Source organism: Amblyomma americanum, chromosome 3 (genome assembly GCF_052857255.1).
Source record: "Amblyomma americanum isolate KBUSLIRL-KWMA chromosome 3, ASM5285725v1, whole genome shotgun sequence".
In the NCBI taxonomy this organism is placed as follows: domain Eukaryota; kingdom Metazoa; phylum Arthropoda; class Arachnida; order Ixodida; family Ixodidae; genus Amblyomma; species Amblyomma americanum.
This window is the reverse complement of record NC_135499.1, coordinates 51,138,154-51,151,378: the sequence shown is the minus strand read 5'-3', so window position 1 is coordinate 51,151,378 and position 13,225 is coordinate 51,138,154.

Genomic DNA, 13,225 nt, shown 5'->3' with positions numbered 1-13,225 from the left:
GTCCTTACATCTGTATGAATGTATTCTGAGTTATTGTGTGTTGTAGCTAGACCAATCGGCACTTATTTCGCATTCGGTATGTCCTGGATAGCCAGTACTAGTTCGTATATTGTTTTATTTTCGTGCACTACCACGACGCCCGTCATTCCCTGTTCGGGACCCGCAGCATCGACATAGAACATACCCTCGAGCCCGCCATAGTGCCCTTTCCTAGCTTCGACTCGTGCTTGTCATCTTGACTGGTGAAAATCGGGGTGCATATTCCTGGCTAGTGGAGCTGCCTTGAATTGTCCTCTCCATGTGGCTGCGATGTCGTATTTGGTGTCTAGCTGTCAGGGGAATTTGATGTTCAAATCACAGAGGACTTGTCGGCAAGTTCGAGTTGTGGAGGGCCATACCACCTGCGCCGTTAGGAGCGCGAGTCCGTCGATGTCGCAAGAGGGAGGCCCAGGGCCTTCTTGTAGGCTGTTCAGGTTATGACGTTGGAGTTATTGATGTTACACTTCTTGAGGCGGAGGTAGGGTGCTGCGTAGACGATGCGGCTTACGACGAAAGCCTGCACCAGTCGCAAATTATCCCTGATATCCGCGTCGTTATCCTGGCGACTTGCTCGCTCACAAGCCGGAGTTCCTGGAGGGTAAGGAGGTTGCTACCGTTGTTATTTATGTACAGACCCCCTATCCTGAGGGTCTGAACTTCCTTTATTTGTGAGCTGCCAACGCGGATGTCCATGGTGTCCCGATTCCTGCGTTGACGGAAGACTATGAGTTCAGAATTTTCGGGAGAGCACGTTAGTCCACACGCCCGTGCATAATTTTGAACTCTTGTTGCCGCTGTTTGTAGTTGTTCTTCAATCACTTCCATACTTCCCGTGGTTGTCCAGGCGGTTATATCATCAGCGTACAGAGCGTGGTGTATGCCCTGTACCTGATTCAGAAGGGGTGGGAGATTTAGAGTGCAATGTTGAAGAGAAGTGGGGATAGTACTGCCTCTTGCGGAGTGCCTCTTGTGCCCATATTCACTTGCGTTGTTTGTTTTGTGCCGGTGCTGATGTTGACGGCTCTGTCCGTAAGGAAATCGTAGATGGACGAGTAGACTCGATGATCACAGTTCGTACTGTGGAGGTGGTTGAGCGTCGTTGAGTGTTTGACGTTATCAAACGCTCCCTTGAAGCCGAGGGTTAAAAGCGCTCGGTTACTGTTTCCGCGTGCAGTATCAATGACTTCGCGTTTGAGTAGCAGAAGCACATCATGGGTGGTCAAGTGTGCCCTGAATCCAAACATCGTGTGTGGCATGCAGTAGCTCGTTGCCCTCACGATAGTTGGAGAGACGCGCGTCGACTGCCTTTTCGTGAGTTTGCCTGCGCATGAAGTGAGGGATGTGGGGCGCAGGTTTTCGATGCTGATTTTTTTGCCGGGTTTGGGGATAAAGTGTACATTGGCTGTTTTCCATTCTTGCGTAATGGTACCGGTGCGCCAGCATTCGTCTATGTAATCCGTGAGTTGTTGCAGAGCCTCCGTGCCAAGGTTGGCCAGAAGTCCGACTGTAATTTTGTATTCTCCCGGGGCTGTGCCGCAGCGCATATCTGCTAGTGTTGCTATGATTTCTTCTAAAGTGAAGTCTCTAGGTGTTAGTTTGGTTCCCCCCGATACACCTTATTGCACGGTTGTGGATCTCTCGCGGTGCAGATATAGCGACGCGTGAGTTCATCCACGAGTTCGTGATCCGTGCCTTGAAAGATGCAAATTTCTGTTGTTCACTCTTCACTTTCAGAAGGTCAATTAGGCATCGGAAAAGGTGCTACGTAGCCTTGATGTCTAAGCGGCCTTTGAGGGATTCGCACTTTGCTAGCCAATTCTTACGAGCGAGGTTCCTTGCGTATTGGTCCGCTTGAATAGTAGGCTTGGTTATTCGAATTCTGAGTTTTCGATTTGTGCTTGGTCTTTCCACCGTTTTATGAGACCACATCTCGCTTCCCAAAGGTCTGGTTGTCAACAGCTGGATGGTACTCCCTGGTGGCGAGGATTTTTGTGAGCTTTTCTTTAAGATCGAGAATGGAGGTCACCCAATCTTCGTAACTGGTTATTTGTTCCGGTGTAGCTAGTTTACTGTCCTTCCTGAATGTCTCCCAGTGTGTAATGCTGGCTTGCCCTCTTGGCATGCTGTGCTTGTTGCTTTCCAAGATGGCCTGCAGCACGTAGTGACCGCTGCCTAGGGTCTCTCCCTTATTGAGCCACTCATATTTGCGGGCCTTGCGGAAGAGCGTGAGATCGGGGGAAGTATCCCGCGTTATGCTGGTGCCGAGTCGCGTCGGGTGTTACGGGTCTGTCAGTAGGATCAGGGCCATGTCAGCGATGGCGGATGCTAGTTTTCTGCCTTCTCCGTCTTTCCTCGGGTATCCCCATAGGAGCTAGAAGCATTAAAGTCGCCATCTACAGATAGAGGAGCTGTTTGGGTTTCTCTTAGTGCATTAAGAAAGATCGCGTCGAAGGCTACGCGGTGATGTGTGGGGCGACTATAAATATTGAGTATATAGGTGCCCTTGCTGTATCTGAGCTGTGGTATTAGCTTTATGACGATATATTCAATGTCGCTGTCTAGATTAAGGTCTAATTTGGTTGCCGCACATGATTTGTGGACTAAGATGCATGCCGAGGGATATATTTGACGTGTTGAGTATCATCTGATCTTAGCCTCCATATACATGTCTTGCAGGGCAATTATTTGCAACGTATGGGATGTAATGTTTCCCTCTTCCGTTTTGGTCTCCTGAAGTTCTATTGTAGGATAGTGAGTTTAGGTCTTTGTTGTGGCGCCATGTTGAGAATTGGAAACGTTGGTTGAATCCTCTGGTGCACGCTCAGGTTCTTGGTGTTGTTCAGTGCTGAGTAGGCGACGAGTTCCCATTTTACCCTGTAGCTTTGTGTCCTTGTTGTGAGAAACATATGATTATTTCTGAGGTTTGCGGTCAATTCTAATCTCCTGCGCTTGCATCCTGATTAGAACCGGCTCGAGGTTTTCCATCATGGGTTTAATAGCTGATTCAAACATGTTTTTCATTGTCGTCTCGATCATAATTTGTAATTTTAACCTCAATGAGGTCTTGAATTGTGTTTTCCAAGCGGGTGATGCGTTCCTGGGTCTGAGGGTGCCTGTATATTGCGGCTTTGGTGGCCGCGGTGGTGGTCCCTCCGAATTTGGTGCCTGGTGTGGCGTCTCTGGTGGAGTTCGTTGCGTCTCGGGGGTGCTATTGCCTAACAACTGTGGGAACGGAGGGGGTAGCTCTGCCTTATCTTCCTCCATCGGGCATGCCCCTTGCGGCGATGGAGGTAATCCGTTGTTTGGATTGGCTGCGATGCCTAATTGCTGTTTTAATGTGCTATTTTCTGATTTTAGTTGTTATTCTTAATTTATAAGCGCCTCACGCGATTTCTCGCTATCTGCCAGGCGTTGCCATACAAGCCCGATGAGGATTTGAATCTGTAAAGTGTCTGCAGTGCAGAAAAATTGATCGTTTGATTGATTGATTGATTGATTGATTCTCTGCTTTAAGTTGTTTGCAAGCCAACGAATCGGGGAGGAGGCAGCTACATCTGCCCAGCTCACCTTGCTGTCATTGCGCTGCTCCTTGCAATGGAGTCCTGTTGTCTTCTGGGCTGGACGGCTGCGGGTATGGTGCGACACCCTATCGGCAGTCCCCGGTCCTTTGCTTGAAGAGCGTGAGCCGGGCGCTGCTGAGTGGCTGCTCAAGGACTGGGCCTGGTGAGTCAGTCGGTCCCCGCTGCTCGATGGGCCTCTGGTGCTGGACCGGTTGCGAAGCCTGGCCCTGGACTGGTGGTTGAGTTTTCCAGTCTTGGTCTTGGTTGGTTTTGATGTTCGGTGCTTGTACTTGCATTGATTCGACCCCATGGGATGTGAACCTTCGCAGACCGTGCACTTGGGTTGACAGTCGTGGGATTCTGGAGTATCTTGCTGACCGCACTGCGGACATCTTGACTTCGCAAGGCAAAGACAACCATCCGCCTGGTGTCAAAGGTTCCCGCACGGTGCGCAGGCTGGCGTTGTTTTCTTGTATAGGCGTACGGGAACCGCTTCACCAACAGCTCAGCTTCACGGCATTAAAGAAGCCGTTTCCTATGTCCTGCGCCGATCCTACAGCCTATGGGTCATATTTACGGACTCAAAAGCATCCCTTAACATCCTGTCCAACCTGCTGAAGAACACCAGTCGTCAGCCATTTATCTTCACATCGGGTATCTACATCATTTGGCTATTGTCGCAGGCCACTGCATAACATTTCAGTGGATACCAGCACACTGCGGCCTTCTGGCCAATGAAAAAGCAGATGAAGCGGCCCGTAAAGGCCACCAACATCGCCGATACATTCGATCCTTCTTCACGAAATCTGATGCGTCCTAAACGGCTAAAAGATTTGCTTCTGAAGAAACGTATCGGCTCTGGAGCTTCCCGACACATCACTACCCATTTCTGTATTCAGTCGACCCTTACCTTAGATCAAGTCTCCAACCCAGAATTCCTGGCAACCTGAAAACCCTTTATCACCGACATCATCTGAACGCAGCAATGACAAATGGCTTCCGATACCGTTTCTGTCAAATGAACAGTCCGCATTGTGACAACTGCGGCTCAAACTAAACTCCGGAACATATCCTGCATGAATGCCCTGCATATGCTGACGAGCGTGGGTACAATGAACACTGCCTTGAAAAGATCTCCCCAGTGCCTCTAACAGTGGACAGTGTTCTAGGTCCCTTAGTCTGGCCTAGGCAACAGACACGAGCAATTAACTTTTTATTTGCATATCTAAAGGAAATTGGACACCTTGACAAGCTTTAATTTCACCTTGCATGTTGCCCTCATGCACTCTTGTCGCAGTGAACATTGTTAGCCCATTTATTAGACTATGCACTTCATCATTTCATGTGTAACATCATTCCTCACCGAGGCACCTTAGTACGCATTTAATGACTGCATTTTATCTTCTCACATTTTTATTTCTTTTATTTACTTTTATTTTGCTTTTTCCGGCGCGCTCTTCTTCCGTCTTTATCTCCCAATTTCCTTCCCCGCGCCGAGTAGCATGCCAGCGTTTAAACGCCGGATAAATTCTATGTTTTTTCATTAAAGAGGTTCTCTCTTTCTCTCTACTGGGTGGCTCTTTCAATCGTTAGAAAAACCACTACGGGTGACGTAGATCGAGCAGTTTATTCAAGTAAATGAACCCAACGCCCCATCTCCTACATATTCCTGCAGCCAGCCCACTTAGCCTCCACATTTATTTCATGTACTACCAGCAAGAATCGAAACACGAAAGAAACAATTGAGCCACGATCAACAAATTAATAAGCTCTATGCTAGGGGAAGCTCAATACCAAGGGAGAATAATTTCACTTGGAAAGTGAAGTTTTTATCAACATCGCTTGTATTGCTCTCCAGGAGCTAACGTGCTGCTGTTTTCGTGTTACCACCTCAGATTTCTTGTTCGCGATTCTTTCGTTGCTCATAGTACCTGTCTACTAAAACACTCAAGATGAAGGAGTGAATATGTGGTAAAGTCAGTTGGGAGGTGAGAGCTTCAAGACAAGACAGGTTTCTTTAACGTTTTTTAGATGGTGCCACAGGCAAACGAAGAAAGAAATTTTTCAGAAGTTAGAATGGCCCGCAGCTATCAAGCGATATAATTCTGAATGGTGAGCTTATTAAAATCATTGTCAAAGCCAACACAGCTGAGCCATTTACCGCAGCCTTACCGGAAACTTCGCAAGGTATACGTACACTTCACATTGCAACGCCAGAGCGTTAAGAATTCCGCTGAGCGCAGAAATCGGCATTGTTGGCGCTTCGAGAAAATTGAGATCAGTCGAGAGGGTCGTGACGTCGCACCCATATGACCTTGGGCGGAAATTCAGACACCCCACACCGATCACACAGTACAGCAGTGATGACGCCACTACACAATTCCTCATTGGTCTGCAGAGTAGTGACGAAATTTCACCACCATTAAGTTGAGCCTCTGAAGAAAAGAAATGAAATAGCGATAAAATGAAGAATGTTTGATCCGGGCCTCGAACTGCTGCCTCATGAGTCGTGAACCGGGCGCTCTAGCCTTCGACGGCTGTGACACATTTTTCAGTTATTGCCGTTCATTCAACTTGGTTAAAGACAGCCCTTCTATGTCTTCTGGTAAATAAAAAATTAAAATAAATAATAGTGTCCGCGCCTGCGAAGTGATACGTAAAGAGGTCCCCAGGCCCATAAAGGGACCCATTAACGCTACCACGTCATATCCTTAAAGCGGAGCTTATGTGTCTCTAGAATTTTTATCCTAAATAAATGGTCCTGCCCTAATATTTTGTGTCCGTAGACTAGTAAAGCCGTCCTCACACTTGCCTAGAGCGCTTGAACGACATGCTCTGTTTCCCATTTATGATCACCGCCCCTGCTTGGTACGCCCGATACAGCTTTTAAGGGCACGAGAAAATGAACACAAATAATGCGAAAGTGCAGAGACGATAAAGTCTTGTTTTCAGCCCTCGGCCACTCGTAAATGACGCACACGTACACCATGGTGCCTCTACGAGCTCTCATAAAAGGTGTGTGGTGGTGGTGGCTATAGAAGCAAAGGTGTCTAGCCCATTAGGGCGCTAGGTCCCCGCATCGCCCCACCCATGGCCAAACGTTCGTTATTATGGCGGTCCATTCCGATGAATGTCCTGCTATTGGCCATCTTCTGCTGAGAAGGGCATGAGCGACTGTAAGATCAACCTTTCAATGATGGAGATATTCCTGTCTACCATGAAGTGGCCATTTTGCTGATTGTGAGCCCTGCATTTCATGTGAACCAGGTGGTTGTCGCCCATTAGAGGCCTGGTGTGGGTGTTCGCGTAGAAGGGTGGGAGGGCAGGTAAGTCAGTTGCTATGAAAATCGTTTTACATTTCTTAACCAAAGTCCTATTACTCAAACCCCAACTGTGACGTCAGTCAAAGTGGACACATTGCTTTCGAGAAATTCCCAGGCTCTCTGCATACACTGGGATAGATAAATTACATTCGCATTCTCCAAAGCAACGGCACTCGCCATAGCCCAGCGCGATAGAATTAAGATATATGGCTCATACTCGAATGGGCCCAGTGTCCAGCTTATGAAGCCCTAACAGGTCAAGCACCGCCAGATACAATTCCCCCTCATGCAGACAATAAACTGAAAAAAAATTTAATACAACATATATGCAGTGATGGCTGCGTAATAGACGGCCTAAACATCGAGAACCTCTTATTAAATATATGAGCGCAAAAGCCATGCTGTTTGTAGCATTGCTTCGATATGCGGCGCTCATGGAAGCACAGGAAGCGTACATTTAATATCAAGCAAAGAAGTGTTTCAATAAGAGGAGGATCCAGAGAAATCTTTTCGAGAACATTACCTATTTCTGTCCATCACATAATGGGTACATGAACATCCCGATTGCAGAAATTCAGGAGCAATCCCACCGTGACGAGAATGTCACGCACGGGAACCCACGACAACGGCTGAAGGTGTTTCATCTGCGCCGAGAAGGTGCTGGGCGGTGTCCTGGTTTTTTCTCATGGGCGGTCCACTCAGGAATCCTCCGTCGCCTGGCTCTTCTTTCATTCTTGTAGCTCGAGCACTCGCCAAAGAATTATTTGTCGAATTTTGGGTGAAGTTCCACTCATCTTCGAAGTCATAGGCGTGAATCATGGCTGAAATACAGTCAAGCAGCAAAATCCTAGTTTGTGCTTTTTTAGATTTCTTCACTACGCTGACGACATCACGGTGTGGAGTATTCACCAAGATCTCCGTACTCAGGAGGCTGCCCTTAAATCTGCCTTGGATGTTGCCTGTAATTACGCATCATCCATCGGACTTCAGCTATCCGTGCATAAAACAAAATACACGTCAGTCGCCAACCGCTGGGGACGCCGTAAACTTGCCTGCAAGTCCAATCCGTCTTTGTCTATCAGGCACCCCACTACAGGAAAGTCCGAGTGTAAAAATCCTTGGCTTAATAATTCACCAATGAGGATCAGCGACTGCATGGCTTTCTCAGGCAAAAAGGCAAGCTATTTAGACTGTGATGACCCCCATAATGCGCAGGTCCACACGGGACGGAGAGGCAAAGAGACACCGTATGGCTAAGTTTAAACAAACAGGTATATTCAATAATTACACATGATTAAGGTTATACATCAGAGGCTGGGGCGTCCGAGCTTACGTGCCGACGACTTCATGGGGGCGATGGAGTGGCTCCGGAGTTGGGCTCGAGCGGTTGCTGGCAGAAGCTGCACGCCGTCGGGCTTCGGCGCTGAAGGCCCTCTTGGCGAACGATGTCGTCCTGAGCGTTCTTCTTCCGTTTCTTCGAGGATGGTTCACAAACCCTTCCTCTAGTGTCGTTCGGCTTGGAAGATGAACAGGAGGCGAGCTTGTAGATGATGACAGCAGAGCATAATTTTACAACATACATATACAGAGAGTTAAACTGGAAAAAGCAGAACTGAATTTACAAAAGAACAAACTTTGCACTACTTTACTCATCGACCGGGCAGGCTAGTGCCTAAGTAGCATCACATTACATGCTAAGCATGGAGCCCCAGCTCAGACTGGACTGCATCCGTTTACATGTGCTTTTAAGCACTTGATTAACAAAGGACTAAGGGCGGTCATTTCCAGTGGCCCGCCCAAAGCATCAATTCTCCAATCCAAAATAACATGCGAGATGGGGACCACCCCTTGGGTTGGGCTTAGCCTCGAACCCAGAGTCTGTTAACAATACAAACTAAATAAACAACAAAAACGCCACCACTCTCTCTCAAGTGAGAGTATACACAGGCTCTCTCTTCGGAGCTAATTCACTAGCGCCTGTCTTTCCACATTCTTGGCGAGTACTGCCTGTCCGCCATGACAGGTGTCCGTCACGGCCCTTCTGGGAAGCTGTGGGTGCCTTCCCGGCGATAGCCCACGACAAAGGGGGGGGGAGGGAAAGAATGTTGTCTTCGCGGTAGCGCATAGCGTCGGCTGTGGTACGGCGCGCTCTGGCCCGCTGACAGCTCCCTTGTCCTGGAATGTGCCCGGAAATTGGAGAGGATAAAGCCTGTTTCCCCGGGGCGGCGGCGGGTCCGGTTGTTCTGGTCGTCACTCAAAGAGCATGGCTGGGTAATTGATGGTGCCGCTGTCCCGGGTCTCCGTCTACGCCGCGCCGTCGAACGTGGATCCTCGTAGCACACACGGAATGTCACACTCGCTCACCCTCCAGAAGAATGTTCTCCGAACATTTGAGTTTACGCAGCTCCCCTTGTCTTTCTGAATCGCCTCGCACAGTGCGTCCGACAAAACACTTTTCGCTGCACTCAACACCACTGCACAACACCATATGCCTCCGCTGTCAATACTGGCGTCTCCAGGGGCAGCACTGATCTTCTTTTACAGATAAACATGAAACTCAGCACCCAAGCCTCTCCTTTCTAGTCCAAACTGGACGAAATAAATTTACCACAGTTACAAAGGAGCTCCCACTTCTAGCACGATCACGGCACAGACAAAAATATAGATAACGAAAGGAAGTAGGGCAGGTTCTGCATGCGCTCCGCATGCTCTCCTGTGAAGGTGTTACTTAATGACAGAAAGGTTTAACTACCAACTCCGATAACTTAACACATAAGCACATAGCAATGTTATGAGCTGTGGCATTACACAATTCTAACCAGTTCAAAACTCCGCTCTGTTTACGCCATTAGTCCGACTTAGCTTTCCGATTTCGCAGCGGATATCGGCCTTCATGAGTCATACTAAGTAAGTCTGTGCCCCTTTGTCTGCTTTGGGACTCGCGAGGGCTCGTGGCAGGAGCCTCTCCTGGCGTTATCTGCGCGGCAACCTCGCGCGCTTCTTCTTCTAGCAATGCATGAAGTAAATCCGGTGGCATTCTGGCCGTCACCTCTGGCGCCTGCCGAACAGATGCAGGAGAGGGCGTTTCTTGCGAACTATCTGCGCGCTCCGCTTCACTTCTGTCCCCATCAAAATCCGCGCTTTCCCTTTCCTCATTTCGTGAATACTGAACCGGTGCCGACTTGAGGCGATTTGCGTGTATCCTTATCAAGCGCCGGTTCACGTCTCGGACTCTGAAGTTTACCGGAGAAAGCTTCTCGACAACCTCGCACGGTCCTCTCCACTTCGTCTGGAACTTACGAGCTAGCCCAATCTGCCTTTGGCAGTTTTCAATGTACACGCTGTCCCCCACATCAAACGGCGCGTCTCTAGCACTGCGATCGTGCACCTCCTTCCTGCGCTTCGCCGCTTTCTTTAAGGCCTCCTTTGCGATGTCCCTCGCCACTTGCAAGCGCGATTCTAGCTCCACCTTATAGTCGTCCAGTGAAGCGTATGGGACACGACGGGGGCCCTCTGGCACTTCACTAGGCTGGTCCGGGTCTCGGCCGTAGAGAAGAAAGAATGGCGATTCGCCCGTGCTCTCGTGTGCTGCGGAATTGTAGGCAAACATTGCATACGGGAGCCACAAGTCCCAGTCCCGCTGGTCGCGCGAAACAAAATGCGACAGGAACCCGGCCACGGTTTGGTTCAGTCGCTCCACCGCGCCGTTGCAAGCCGGATGGTACGGTGTTGTCTGCTTCTTAGCGATCTTAAGCAGCTCGCAAACTCTCCTCATTAGCTGCGACACGAAGTTCGTTCCCCGATCTGTCAAGAGTTGCCTCGGGGGTCCATGTCGGAGCACGATCTGTTCGACAAATGCTCTTGCAACCGTGTCTGCCTTCTGATCTGGGAGTGCTACCGCTTCCGCGTATTTTGAAAGGTGATCGACAAATACTAAAATGTACTTGTTTCCAGAAGTGGTCGTGGGCAATGGGCCCATTATGTCCATACCTGTCCGCTCGAAGGGAGCCGAAACCTCAGAGAACGGCTGAATTGGAGCTGGTCTTCGTCCCTTGGGTGTTTTTCTTTCGAGACAGGAATGACACTTCGCACAGTAGTCTCTAACATCCTGTCGCATGCCACTCCAAAAGTACAAACGCTCCACACGCCTGCGTGTCTTTGCTACGCCAAAATGACCGGCGTATGGCGCATCGTGAAACTCGCGAAGAACCCTTTCTGTCCACGACCGAGGTATGACGACTCTCTCCCAAGCGGTTTTCTCTGGTCTCCCTTTCCTGGTTGGCCTCGTGCGCCGACACAGGGTGCCGTCTTTGTCAATGAAATAACCTAGCTGTTCGGGGTGAGACGGTGCGCCCTCTAAGCTTTCGATTATTCGCTTCAGGTCAGGATCTTTGCACTGCTCTGTGCGTAATTCGGCGGGGTCGACTACGGGGACAAACTCATCTATAGCTGCCACGGCAGCTGTGCGGCTGAGTGCATCAGCATTCAGATGTGTCTTTCCTGACTTGTGCTCAACTTCAAAGCAGTATTCCTGCAGGTGTAGATTCCATCTAGCGAGTCGCGAGCTAGGGTCCCTGACACTCATCACCCATTTCAGAGGATGGCAGTCTGTGACTAGCTTGAATTTGCGGCCGTAAAGGTAACATCTGAAGTGATTTACTGCCCAGACAACGGCGAGGCACTCCCTTTACGTAGCTCCGTATTTTTGCTCTGTGGGGCTCAGCTGTCGGCTAGCAAAAGCAACGGGATGTTCTTTGCCCTCGATAACCTGAGATAGCACGGCACCAACTGCGAACTTTGACGCATCTGTGGCCATAACGAAGGGCAAATTAAAATCCGGGTGGCGCAACAGCGGTGCACTCATTAGCTTCCTTTTCAGGGCCCCAAAAGAATTCTCCGCGTTTTCGTCCCAGCGAAAGGCGACATTTTTGGCTGTTAAGGCGGTGAGCGGCTTAGCGAGCTTGGCGAACTCCTCTATGTGCCTTCGGTAGTAACCGATCAGGCCGAGAAACTGCCGGACCTGGCGGACGCTAGTCGGGGATGGAAAATCCGAGACACACCTTAGTTTCTCAGGGTCCGGTCGCACGCCGTCAGCTAAAACAACGTGCCCGAGGTACTTCACCTCGTTTTTGAGGAATTGGCACTTAGAGGGCTTCAGCTTGAGACCCGCTCCTCTTAGTCGCACCAAAACCTGCTCAATATCGCGCAAATGGTTCTCAAAACTGTCACTGTATATGATAATGTCATCCATATACACGAAGCACAGCCTCCCCAGAAGACCTGCCAGGATAACATCAGCGGTTCTCTGCCAGACAGCAGGGCTGTTGGCCAGACCCATCGGCATTCTTTTCCATTCATAGTGCCCTGAGGGCGTGTTGAATGCCGTTTTCTCGGCATCTGCCGGATCCATTGCTATCTGCCAGAATCCCGCCGCCATGTCCACTACCGTGAAGTACCTGGCAGAGCCCAGCCGAGAAAGCGTCTCCTGTATATTGGGGATGGGGTATGGATCGATGCGAGTTACGGCATTTAGTTTGCGGTAGTCCACTACCAATCGATACGAGCCATCTGGCTTTTCCACCAATAGTGCTTGTGCTCCCCAGGGTGACTTTGAGTGTTCGACAATGCCGCGATCAATCAGGTCCTGCACCTGCCGCTCCATCTCCTCACGTTGGGAGTAAGGAATCCTGTACGCACGCTGGTAAACGGGCGATGAAGTGCCGGTTTCTATCCTGTGCTTTATAACGCCACAGCAGCCCAAATCCAGGTTGGACGCGGCGAATACCTCCGAGTAGTCGTTCAGCAAACCAGCCAGAGCCTCCCTCTCCCTGGATTTTACGTGAGAAAGATCGAACGACACCTTTGGAGCAGCCGAAGGACTAGCATGCTCTACAGTTGCGAGTACCGTATCGGTGGGCTCACGTTGCTCTATCGCAGAGGTGAAGAAAGCCAATGTTTTGTTCTTGGGAAGGCTCAGTGGCTGCTGGCTACAGTTAACCACCCGTAGGGGCACTCTGTGGGCGTCATTAACTGTCACGAGGCACGCGGCTGCCTTCAGGCCATTGCTGAGAGAGTCGACCGGCTCAAGCACTCCCACGGCGCCGCTCTCTACATCTGAAGGCACAAACGCGTACAAAATGTGCTCCGACCAAGGAAGGACGACCGCCTCCTCGACCAGCCGGACGGCAACCCGCGAATATACCTTCTCCAATGATCCCACTGTTTGACGGGTGTCAATATCGGTAATGCGAATCTCAGCCCCTCTCCTGTTCAAAAACGGAACTTTTGAGCCGCCCGCATTAA